Source organism: Littorina saxatilis, unplaced genomic scaffold, assembly GCF_037325665.1.
Source record: "Littorina saxatilis isolate snail1 unplaced genomic scaffold, US_GU_Lsax_2.0 scaffold_771, whole genome shotgun sequence".
Taxonomy (NCBI): domain Eukaryota; kingdom Metazoa; phylum Mollusca; class Gastropoda; order Littorinimorpha; family Littorinidae; genus Littorina; species Littorina saxatilis.
The window spans coordinates 1-13,316 of NW_027128941.1; the positions used below are offsets into that span (position 1 = coordinate 1).

The window sequence follows — 13,316 nt, forward strand, 5'->3', positions numbered from 1 at the left end:
AAACTAACGCCATGTGTTTCTCATATTAAAAAGGAAAATACAAAATGAGTTTACGAAAATCCTTCTCATGCACATGTAACTTTACATAGAAAATCAATTATTAAGCATATGCACATTTTAGGGATATATACATGTATATTCAGTCTTCATCAAGGCACACAGAAATATCTTTATTCCCTACACATTACCAGGATTGAACACAATTCCTGAAATTTGAGTTCATCCTTCAGCATATTCCTTCATGCTGTGATACTACACGCATTATTAAATCACCGTTTTGAATTTGGCAGATAACAAAAGATACATTACATAATGCATAGTGTAAACTCTAGGCCTACTTCAAGGTCTTATTACTTCAAGATGCATACACGTGCTGTTGTATCTGTTAGTGCTTGCCGGACACCAGTGCTGATTAAAATGGCTTAGATTGTTACTAATTTGAAACTACAGTATGTCCTTTTACGCGTTGTGGCAACTGAATTTTGTTGGTACCGATGATTTATACAAAGACTTTTATCACAGGTTTCTTCCATATCAAACATTTATACTTACCTTCAAGTTCGAGTTTACCTTTACTTTCACGAGGAGAGTCTGTGTGTGTGTGTGTGTGTGTGTGTGTGTGTGTGTGTGTGCGTGCGTGTGTGCACGCTTAAATATTCTTGATTTTTGAACATAAGCAGTTTATCTGTCATGGAGTTGTGTGTGTTTTCATGTCTGCGTGTTCTTTTCCCCCTCCTTCCTCCTCTCGGCAGTCCGGCTTCAGTCATTTTATTCCTCCCCTCAAAGCAGACAGCAGCATTGTGTTAATGTTCAGAACTTTGCCAGGTTTTTTGTTTGTTTGTTGTGCTTCTTTAATTTAGGTTTGTTGTTTGTTTAAAACACTCAAACATACGCACACATCCACACGCACACTTTTACTTTTTAAGTTATAATAAGTATTGCATTCAGCCACGGTTTTTTTTCTCAGTTGATATTCTGATTTTTGCCATTTTTTTGTGTAATTTGTTTTTGTTGTGCTTGTTTGATGTAGGTTTGGTGTTGTTTGTTTAACACACACTCAAACACACACTAACCAGACACACACACACACACCACCACCACCACCACCACAAGAATAGGTTTACACTCACTTTTTCCTCCACGTTTTAATTTTGGCAATATCATTAACCCAGGATTGCAAAGCAGGGATCATTTGTCAATTTCATAACAACGTACATACAATTTCAGCTGGTCACTTCAATAAAATGTGCATCACCACAGGTTTCTGCTGGAATGACAGTGTCTTATCTGTCAACACAAAATACACACACACAAAAATGAGTGTGATGCTGTATGCCTCCTAACAGATCCTAACTTCACCCTCCAAACCTCCCTGCAGATGTATGTTCTGTGCACAAAAATAACCTTTTAAAATATACAAAATGCAGACGACATTTCTACATTTGTAGTTGTGCTGCAGACCTGTTTACCCCCATAAGTGTTTTGGAGTAATGCTCAGCCCCAAAAATAGTAATCCTGGTACAAAAATAGTAATCATCCAGCATTCGTCGCCAATTACAACGCACATGACAACTGTGTCTGCGAAACGCAATCATGCACATATATCCATCATTCACAAACAAAACACATCAGTCAGTTTTTGTAGTCATCATAATGTCAAAGAAGATTACATCAAAAGCACATGCATCACTTCTTCTTTTTCTTTTGCTCGTAGTAGGCCTTTTTCAGTGTGTCAAGCGCTTCTCTACAAACACCACGTAATAACTAGGTTAATTTATGCACTCGCGTGAACAAGAAACTGTCGAGCTTCACAGATGTCGTCGTTGGGTAGTTTTACTACCATAGGAGGATTTTTGAACTGTAAATGCACTCAGCTGCAACAAAAACGCAAAACGAAGGCTGTAAGCTGCACTGTGCCTTTAAGTAGCTCAACACAATGATCGCAGCCCAGGGTGCTAACACAGTTTGGAAGGTCAAGGTTTTATAGTATGCTTCACTAACGGGATCTTATAAAAAAGCTAAAACATTTACCACTGAAGAAAAACCATCTCTGAACAATTCAAAATTGTCACACTACTAGTTTTACATTTTAAGGATCTTGCCTAGTGCACATCTTTTTATTATGAAACATTTGTATTGTAAACAAAAGAAAACACAATGTCTTGTGATCTGTAAATGTTCTTAATACAGGGAACTTTATACATTGTTCAAGTGAAGTACTGTACAGCCTATTTAGCTTGTTCATTTTCTCCCTATAATCTGCTACAATTCAATAAACTGCTGTAAACTTGTGTGCCCTTAAAGTAGATTTATGTCCTTCTGTGTGGGCACCTTCTTCTTCTTCTTCCTCTTCAGTGTTCAGTGTTTGCATTTGGATGTGTGCTCTCTGGCCAAGTCTTGTTGCACAGGGGTACGGGTGGCAAGAAAAGGCCACCCTCTCAGAACGTGTTGCAGAGTCTGTTCTTCCTACCCTAGCCACAGTCGCACGCTGTAGGTGCAAAACCTATCCTTTTGATGTGTACCTTCAGACAGCAGTGTTCTGTGCAAAGGCGAAAGATGGCTGTCTGTTCTGCGTGAGTAAGATGGGGCTATGGTCTTGAATGAGCTGGTAGCTGTCTGTCTTTAAAAAAAAAAAAAAATAGACATCAAAGAAGCTGCAGCACCAGCCAAGTGTTGACTGTTTTCTTTATGCGTAACCTGGTCCTGGCAGTAGCTGTTGTCCATCTGTAAACAAGCAAGATCATTATTATAATATATTGATGGTGTATTTGTTTTACCCAAAAGACGATTAAAATAACATTTAATTTTTGTTTTAGTTATGTGGCATACATGCAGTGGAACGATCATATCTTGTGATATCTTCCCTCTGAGAAAAAAACTACTATTCAAAATGTACTTTTACATACTTTTTTGTTAACTTAGGCTTTTGAAGATCCACATCCAATCCTGCCACAATGTAGGCACAATCATAGGCTAAAATTGTCAGGGTTATTTACCATCGAACTGTCCTCAACATTCTATGCTGACACACACACATGCACACACACACTGGCACAGACACATAACTTGACTTCACTTAGGAAGGTTATGTGATGCTTAAATCATTTGTCTTGCCACTAGTTCATCACAAGTAACCACTGTGTTTATTGCTGGTATGTGCTTAAATGGAGGGATAGTCTTATCCCATGGTAAAAAATTTTTTTTTTTAAAAAAGCCTGGCAGGTGATGTGAGATGTGAGCCAAACTGTGTTCACGAAAAGCAGCCGGCCTTTAATAACACAAAGCTGCCTCTGTACACAATTCTGCTTTTACACATATGCTATCCCTTAACTTGGATTCATACCAAAAATCAAGCCTGGTTTCATAGGAAACAGTCAGAATGTTGATTCAGCATTTAGAATGATAATCTTATTTCATGTACACGCCTTGGCAAATCTGACAATTAAGTAAGCAGAAGTTTTCTTCACGGGACGGATTTGCTCATTTTATTATGTAGCAATGCACTTCACTTGGTCACATACACCCCCCCCCTTTCCCTCTGTGCACAGTGATAGTTTTAAACAAGGAATTCTGTAAACACAGGGGTGGTCAAATACACCCCCCCCCCTTTCCCTCTGTGCACAGTGATAGTTTTAAACAAGGAATTCTGTAAACACAGGGGTGGTCAAATACACCCCCCCCCCTTCCCTCTGTGCACAGTGATAGTTTTAAACAAGGAATTCTGTAAACACAGGGGTGGTCAAATACACCCCCCCCCCTTCCCTCTGTGCACAGTGATAGTTTTAAACAAGGAATTCTGTAAACACAGGGGTGGTCAAATACACCCCCCCCCTTCCCTCTGTGCACAGTGATAGTTTTAAACAAGGAATTCTGTAAACACAGGGGTGGTCAAATACACCCCCCCCCTTCCCTCTGTGCACAGTGATAGTTTTAAACAAGGAATTCTGTAAACACAGGGGTGGTCAAATACACCCCCCCCCCTTCCCTCTGTGCACAGTGATAGTTTTAAACAAGGAATTCTGTAAACACAGGGGTGGTCAAATACACCCCCCCCCCCTTCCCTCTGTGCACAGTGATAGTTTTAAACAAGGAATTCTGCTGTAAACACAGGGGTGGTCAAATACACCCCCCCCCCCCTTCTCTCTGTGCACAGTGATAGTTTTAAACAAGGAATTCTGTAAACACAGGGGTGGTCAAATACACCCCCCCCCCTTCCCTCTGTGCACAGTGATAGTTTTAAACAAGGAATTCTGTAAACACAGGGGTGGTCAAATACACCCCCCCCCCTTCCCTCTGTGCACAGTGATAGTTTTAAACAAGGAATTCTGTAAACACAGGGGTGGTCAAATACACCCCCCCCCCTCTTCCCTCTGTGCACAATGATAGTTTTAAACAAGGAATTCTGTAAACACAGGGGTGGTCAAATACACCCCCCCTTCCCTCTGTGCACAGTGATAGTTTTAAACAAGGAATTCTGTAAACACAGGGGTGGTCAAATACACCCCCCCCCTTCCCTCTGTGCACAGTGATAGTTTTAAACAAGGAATTCTGTAAACACAGGGGTGGTCAAATACACCCCCCCCCTCTTCCCTCTGTGCACAGTGATAGTTTTAAACAAGGAATTCTGTAAACACAGGGGTGGTCAAATACACCACCCCCTTCCCTCTGTGCACAGTGATAGTTTTAAACAAGGAATTCTGTAAACACAGGGGTGGTCAAATACACCCCCCCCCCTTCCCTCTGTGCACAGTGATAGTTTTAAACAAGGAATTCTGTAAACACAGGGGTGGTCAAATACACCCCCCCCCCTTCCCTCTGTGCACAGTGATAGTTTTAAACAAGGAATTCTGTAAACACAGGGGTGGTCAAATACACCCCCCCCCCCCTTCCCTCTGTGCACAGTGATAGTTTTAAACAAGGAATTCTGTAAACACAGGGGTGGTCAAATACACCCCCCCCCCTTCTTCCCTCTGTGCACAATGATAGTTTTAAACAAGGAATTCTGTAAACACAGGGGTGGTCAAATACACCCCCCCCCCCTTCCCTCTGTGCACAGTGATAGTTTTAAACAAGGAATTCTGTAAACACAGGGGTGGTCAAATACACCCCCCCCCCTTCCCTCTGTGCACAGTGATAGTTTTAAACAAGGAATTCTGCTGTAAACACAGGGGTGGTCAAATACACCCCCCCCCTCTTCCCTCTGTGCACAATGATAGTTTTAAACAAGGAATTCTGTAAACACAGGGGTGGTCAAATACACCCCCCCCCCTTCCCTCTGTGCACAGTGATAGTTTTAAACAAGGAATTCTGTAAACACAGGGGTGGTCAAATACACCCCCCCCCCCTTCCCTCTGTGCACAGTGATAGTTTTAAACAAGGAATTCTGTAAACACAGGGGTGGTCAAATACACCCCCCCCCTCTTCCCTCTGTGCACAATGATAGTTTTAAACAAGGAATTCTGTAAACACAGGGGTGGTCAAATACACCCCCCCCTTCCCTCTGTGCACAGTGATAGTTTTAAACAAGGAATTCTGTAAACACAGGGGCGGTCAAATACACCCCCCCCCTTCCCTCTGTGCACAGTGATAGTTTTAAACAAGGAATTCTGTAAACGCAGGGGTGGTCAAATACACCCCCCCCCCCCTTCCCTCTGTGCACAGTGATAGTTTTAAACAAGGAATTCTGTAAACACAGGGGTGGGACTCTCTTGTGATGAAAAAAGAGGAAATCCCTTTTTTTCCAGGGGGTTCGGGGGCATGTTACCCCGAATTTTGGTTAAATGGTACATTAAAATCTGTGCAATCTGACAAAAAAGACATTCTCCACACTCCCCCCCCCCCCCCCCCCCCCCTCAAAATTACTATTAGTTATCAGGAGTTTTCAGTCAGCACAATTTAACTCTCAAGCCTCCAGTGTTCTGTTTCATCTCCACGTCTCTCCAAATCATTCAGTCAACAAGTCATAGATATTGTAATGAAATGTGACGCGGAAAAATAGATTACTCCAGCAGAATTCGTAAGTTGTGTCCGCGGAAATCCGCGGAAAAGTCCCACCCCTGAAACAGCACTGCATGGTGCCTTTTCCAGAAATAAATTCATCAAAAAATGTCAACTCACAACAGCAAGAGTCAGTGTGTCGATTGTTCATATGTGACAAAGTTGAGGGATGAGCTTATCCTATGTTAAAGCCTGGCCAGAACTGAGACGGTGACGAGAAGTAGTGTGCCTATAATGACACAATGCTTTCTTCGTAAGCAATTAGATTCAACATCTCAGATCTGGTCAGGCCTATACAAATGCCATCTCTCAACTTGGTCCATACAAAAATCATGAACCTGGCTTAATTCTGTACAGAGTGGGAATTTGTTTTTCTCTTTTTCGAAATCCAAAATAAGCAAAATCAGGTCTTAAAATCAATCAATCAATATGAGGCTTATATCGCGCGTATTCCGTGGGTACAGTTCTAAGAGCAGGGATTTATTTTATCTTTTTATTTTATGCAATTTATATCGTGCACATATTCAAGGCGCAGGGATTTATTTATGCCGTGTGAGATGGATTTTTTTTTACACAATACATCACGCATTCACATCGGCCAGCAGATCGCAGCCATTTCAGCGCATATCCTACTTTTCACGGCCTATTATTCCAAGTCACACGGGTATTTTGGTGGACATTTTTTATCTATGCCTATACAATTTTGCCAGGAAAGACCCTTTTGTCAATCGTGAGATCTTTAACGTGCACACCCCAATGTAGTGTACATGAAGGGACCTCGGTTTTTCGTCTCATCCGAAAGACTAGCACTTGAACCCACCACCTAGGTTAGGGAAGGTGGGAGAAAATTGCTAACGCCCTGACCCAGGGTCGAACTCGCAACCTCTCGCTTCCGAGCGCAATTGCGTTACCACTCGGCCACCCAGTCCAAGTCCAAATGGAGCAAGTCTTAAAATGGGAGTGAATTTACAGATGTTATGAACAAGAAGTCTGCGAAAACAGGGTCATTAATAGGAAGGAGTCTTAGATTGGGGTGTCTTAAAAGGGGCAGGGGTGGAGGCCACTGTAATGACCATGAAATAATCAAAATAATACTATCAGTCATCTTATTCTCTACCAAATTTCTAGAGGTCAAGACAATGATACAGATTATTTACTTGTGTCACTGTTAGTGTCATTCTATGAATAACAGACCGATAGAAAGAGAGCTCTGTGTCTTGTACCTGGGTTCGTGCTCAGTTGCTTGAAAATTGACTTGTCAGAGGTTCTTCTTCAGCCTTACACCAGCCTACAGCGGTAGCTTCTACTTCACCAAACTTTGTTCTGAAACAAAACAAATAAAACATCTTCAGGGTCAAGCATATGTATCAAATCATGATCACACAATTAAACCTTCTTCTTTGGTCAGTACTATTGAAGATTTGTTAATTGTTTCTTGTTCACAAAAGCACTAATCAAAAAATTGCTCCAGGGGCTTGCAACGCAGTACAATATATTACCTTACTGGGAGAATGCAAGTTTCCAGTACAAAGGACTTAACATTTCTTACATACTGCTTGACTAAAATCTTTACAAACATTGACTATATTCTATACAAGAAACACTTAACAAGGGTAAAAGGAGAAACAGAATCCGTTAGTCGCCTCTTACGACATGCTGGGGGGCATCGGGTAAATTCTTCCCCCTAACCCGCGGGGGGTTGTACAAGATAATGAAATAGAGTGAATTTTGAAGTGCATTCATAATTAAAGCCCAATCATGTGGTTTAACCTACCTAGTCTTGAAAAGCCTGTCCGAGGAAACAGATCAAGCACCCTTCCGCAGACCTTCCTGACGGAAGAGTCTTGGTTGTAACCGCTCACTTTCTAAAGTAGTCCATAAGCAGTTCCATGTGCCTATGTTATCACTGTAACCAGCTCCTTTGTGTACCTGTGATCTGGATGAGCTGCAACACATAAAACTTTCATATGAACACTATGTCAAGTATACCAGTTAGCATCCATCAAACACTGACTGACTGAGGAGCATCACAAGATCTGTTCTAAGGAGGTAACAACTATTGTCACAAAGTGTTTATGATACAGCTGCAGGCACATGGCACTGAGTGGTCAATTGGTGAGGGGGGGCAGAAGTTCTGCTCAGTCTTGTCTGCTGATACTACACTTTGTGGTGGTGTAAGGCAGGGAATCACACCCCAACCACTGGCCCCGCCCACCTGGTGTCGAGTGCCTGTGGATACATCAGTCCCAGTCATGGCTGGCCCCCGGTTGACAACTGCCATGTACGTCATGTACGGGTACATTTACTTTGCAGTACAGATTAGTTTTCAATAGCAATGACATCATGGACGCACACCTGCCCAACGCAGACAAGGACAGCAAAATCAGGGACCAAACGTGATAAAGAGTAACTAATCGTCACAAACATCAAAATGCTTTGCATTTCTTGACCAGATAACAATCATTTCTGGGCAATTGAAGATTATTATTCCACCTACAGGCTATCACCCCCATGGCTGTTACTTGTAACACATTTCATTTCTTAAAATATGTTTTGTAAAGTAATACTGTAGTTAATAGATTTCTCTGAAAGGCACATTCCTTCTCATGAAAACAATTTGGCTCACCGTCTAAGATCTGGTCAGGCTTTAAAATGGGATAAGACATGATCTCTTAACTTGTTCACATACCCACAATGAACGGTCTGGTTGCTCTCTGCGCCAAGTGCGATTGTGTTATGAATAAATGCTGTAAAAGCTACAACTGTACTAGCTCATTTAAAAAAAAAATCACAAAATGTCACTTCACCACAGCAAGCAAACAGTGTGTTTATTTCTGGTATAGAACAGACACACACATACACACACACACACACATACACCAAAGCAACACAAAAGCCCAAAACATGCCTACCATCTAAATGAGGAATCCAGTTCCAACTGTCTTCTGCCAATATAACACTGCCAGAGACACCATGGTGTAGAAAGTCAGTTTAAAGAGAGACTACCTGAAAGAAAAATGATACAATAATAATAAAACACCCAGTGCAATAGACATACTTGCTCGTTAAAGGCTTACTTTACCATGTAAAAACATTTTGCTTCACAGTCTCAGATCTTGTCAGGCTTTTACTTGGGATAAGATCATCCCTCTACTTGGACGAATAGCAACATAGATCAGCTTGAATGCTCTCTGTGCAGAGTGGTTTTTGTTTGTTTGTTAAAGAATTAGTTTTGTTAACAACACTTGGTACCTTTTTGTGAAAATATTTCATCACACATTTTAACTCACCACAGCAAGCAGTCACTGAATATACAATTTTTTGTATGTGGCCAAGATGAGGGATTCCATGTTAAAGCATAGCCACATTATACTGTAGTGACAAGGCAAGTGGGCCTTTAAATTGTAAACTGATATATTGTGCATTTTGACTTCTTCATAAATTATAACCCTGATGCAGGCAGTCATCAGTACATGTAGTGGTTTAGTCCCTTGAATGAGAAAAGAATGACTTTGCAAGAAAGAAACTTGGAGTCAAAGTCAAAATACCCTTTAAATTACAAACTATAGTCTAGATTCCACAGGGTTTGAAGTTAGAAAGCTCTGAAAATAACTCTGCTATTTGAAATTGACTAATAGTATTAACTTATACCGCCATACATGATACACATGTACAGACAAATGAACTAAGGCTTGTGAAGATCCATAATCCTGCTACACAAAGACACAATCATTCAGAGGTTGAAATTGCCAGGGTCATTTTCCATCCCCATGTAGCCTGGATTTAATTACTGGCATGTTTTTTCAGTTAAAGAGATGTGTCACTCAGAATGACAGGAGATGGTTCACTCAATGCAGAGCATAATATAACATTGATTTCTTCATGCCATCTGATTTGCAGTTGAATTCACAGGGCGAGAAAAATTCTAGACTGTCCTCAACATTCTATGCTGACTGTAAATTGTAATTATATAATACATCCACCCTAGCTAACTGGTACACTAATCACTTGCTCTGGCTTACTTCTTTTTCCAACATAATAAATCTGTTATTTGTACTTTAGCCTTTTGTGGTAAAATATTCTCATTACCACCAGTTGCACTCACAAGCTATTGCACTAGTGTATTTTGGAAATGATCAAAGGACTTACTTGTGTTCTACAACAGCACCATGTCAGTGTTGCGGGAAGAATGAGGCAGGGCTTGGTAATAACTGAGACCTGCAAGTAAACAGAACATATTTAGAATCCCAGCATGTGTTATAATTTGTGTATATTTATATTATAAGGTCTTACATTGCAATAACAAACACACACACACACATGCACACACTCATTCAATGTGCTCTATGTGCTAAGAATAAGAGTGATTGTTTAATGAATTAACGCTGAAGAAGCTACTAGTTGCTTAAACACATTCATAGCAAAATGTCACTTGATCACCACATCAAGCACACTGTATCTTCATTTCTGGTTGTATACATTGTATGCAAGTGGAGGGATGATCTTATTCCATGTAAAATCCTAGCTCAGCTGATCTCTCTCAACTTGGATTCATACCAAAAATCAGGAGCCTGGGTGTTTCTGTTCAGTGGGCATTTCCCTATTTGTTTTATTTGAATGCATTTCTTAAAAAGAACACTTCCTCTGCATAGCCGTCAGGATGTTGGTTCCACCTTTAGGAATGTGTCTTAGTGGACGGACAATCTTATTCCATGTACATGTTCCATTCCTTCGTGCATTATGTGATTCTACTGTATTTTAGTCATAAACAATGACCTTCATTCTAATAAGAAGAGTATTACCTTTCACCTCGGACGTGTCAACTCATATTTTGCCGCTGAGTCGGTGGACAGTTGCTGGAAACCGAGTCCGTCGTCACACTTCGGGCTTTGGCAACTAAGTTCACTTTGCGGGTCTTTCCCCTTGTAACACCATACTTGTTCGATCACAGTTTCTTTGTTCATCGGCCGAAGCAGGCCCCTCCTTCGCTCCCGTCTCGGCCACAGTTTCCTCAGTGCAGTCGGGCATGAGAGCCCGCCCTTGAACGCACTCTCCCCTGTACCGCATAGTTTTAAACCTCCCCACCTTTTTAATCTCCCTGTTTGCCGGAGCTAACCACTATCGGTAACAGTGACTCAACCGCAGGACTCTGAGACGTTCGCAAGAACCCAGTCCTCTTCGGAAGAAGATGATGATCACAGATCTATGCATTGCCGACGCCGGCCATGTTGAATTAGTGAAAACCGAAACGTGGAAGCGAAACTAACTTATCTTCGGGAATCAATTAGGAAAACTATATGTGTAGCAGGTAGAAAAATGGCATTTAATGAGACAGATAAAACTCGGATCAAATGAGAAAGAAAGAACTATCCAAACTTGCAAGCACAGCCGCGGTAGTCCTAAGTACGTACTGAAGTTCCCGATCCATGTTTTAGTCTAACCAGCGCTGTCTCTAGTCTATAGATGCGCAACAGGATAAGAGATACCCTGAGGTTATAAGTGATACTCCCACATACGTTGCACAAGCATAATTTAACGTTACCTTATGTACGGTCCAACCGGTGTGCAATGGGTGCTTTCTCTCTCTCTCTCTCTCTCTCTCTCTCTCTCACAATTTCTCTCTCTCTCTATCTCTCTCTCTCTCTCTCTCTCTCTCTCTCTCTCTCTCTCTCTCTCTCCTTGGATTGATCTATGTCTTTGAGTGTACATGTGTCTCCATATCTATCTCATTATTTGTCTCTGTATCTATCTAAGTATATGTTTCTGTATATATCTCAGGCTCAGTCTCTTCTGGATCCAAGTCAGCCTATGCCTCTAACGCTTAATGTATATCCGTTTCTATCTCTTCTGGATAAGTATGTAGTCCAGGCATCTTAGCCACTTTAGTGAAGGGAACGTTGAAGTGACAATGACTAGGTTTAAAATGTCCCTTATCAGAAAGTTCAACCTCAGTCCTTTGATGTTTATTAAACACATTTTCATATAAAGTTGGCGCTTCATACGGAAAAATGGCTTTGAAATTGACCCAAATCCTTCTTTGGGCTCTGTAAATGTCGTTTGGGGGTATGGTTGTAAAATGGTATCTACTGGTCACCCCAATGTATAAACTGAAAACTCTTTCTGCACCAGAACACGCAGAAAGGATTGTATCTGCCTGATGTCTGATGCTTTTCAAAATCCCCAACCACTAACACCTTCAAAACGGACTTTAACTGACACTGTTGTTTTTCCCTATATAATCCTTACTATTTTTCCGAGACGTCGTCGTGTTGTGTATTTAGCTTGCCACAACCTCATACATGGTCCTAAAAGTTAAAGTTGAAGAAAATACTAAAGATAAATGAAAAAGCTGACGCAGTGTCATTCGCACCGTGAATCCCCCCATGGGAACATACTAAAGTCTGGTTCCAAATAGGCTCAATTTCCTTCTATTTCTTTGTATTTCTGCCTCGTAGGGGTAGGGGTGTTCAAACCAAAGGCACCTTTAAACCAAAATTCAAATCACACATCTTACAATACTAAGACACTCAGCAGTAAAAGGGTGTCTGCTGGTAAAAAATTCCAAACAATCCTAAAAGTACTTCACTACTAAAAGTGCTTTTAAAAAGAGCCGTTATTTTTCCCTCTATATTCAGTATTGTGTTTTCTGCGAACATGTAGTCTATTTAGATGGTTGTCGTGTGCACTTGAGTTGCTAAAGCGTTTTCAGTTGGGCATATGTCGAAAAGCAAAGAATTAGCCCTTTGAAAACCATCAGAACTGTCACACAAAAATAACATTTACCTATCTCACCAACTGACCAAACATAGGGCTTTTCCTTATGTATTATGTATTGTCGTGTTTTTTGTAGCATACTTGTGAAAACAGCCACCACTGTTGTAAATGATACTTTAAAGAGCATTATTTCATTTTTACAGTTGAAGGACAACCTGGACTGCCGTATATTACAGCTGTTTTACAATCAGCCAAAATTTTCTTAACAAACGTATGTTAAGAACAACTCCCACAGTGAAATTGAAGGAAAACAAAGTGAAAATCCGCCTGCCATAGAGGAGCTAAAGAATCAACAATAAACGACTGCATGGATAGCTTGATGCACGAATGCATTGCGGACATGTTTGTCTCCAACCAAGAGAAAGTTCCAAAAAATCCCTTTTGTGCTTCTTATTATACAGTGACGTCAAAGACAGCCTTTTCTGCTGTTCATACATTCAGGGGTTATGGTTACACTAAACGACGTAGTTGTAGCCATACTGCCATCCAGATTTATTTTTTCCTTGCGAGCAGTCACAGGGTGTTTGTGCTGTCTGCCAACCGTT

General features: G+C 41.0%; 1 long non-coding RNA gene across 1 annotated transcript; it reads right to left on the minus strand.

The window, feature by feature from the left end:
* Positions 1–1,126: 1,126 nt before the first annotated feature.
* LOC138957242 (uncharacterized) lies at positions 1,127–11,587 on the minus strand. Its single transcript, XR_011452972.1, has 6 exons — positions 10,800–11,587; positions 10,147–10,215; positions 8,910–9,003; positions 7,772–7,942; positions 7,221–7,320; positions 1,127–2,724 (listed from the first exon to the last, which is right to left on the minus strand). It is a non-coding gene; the product is annotated as an uncharacterized lncRNA (long non-coding RNA).
* Positions 11,588–13,316: the final 1,729 nt, after the last annotated feature.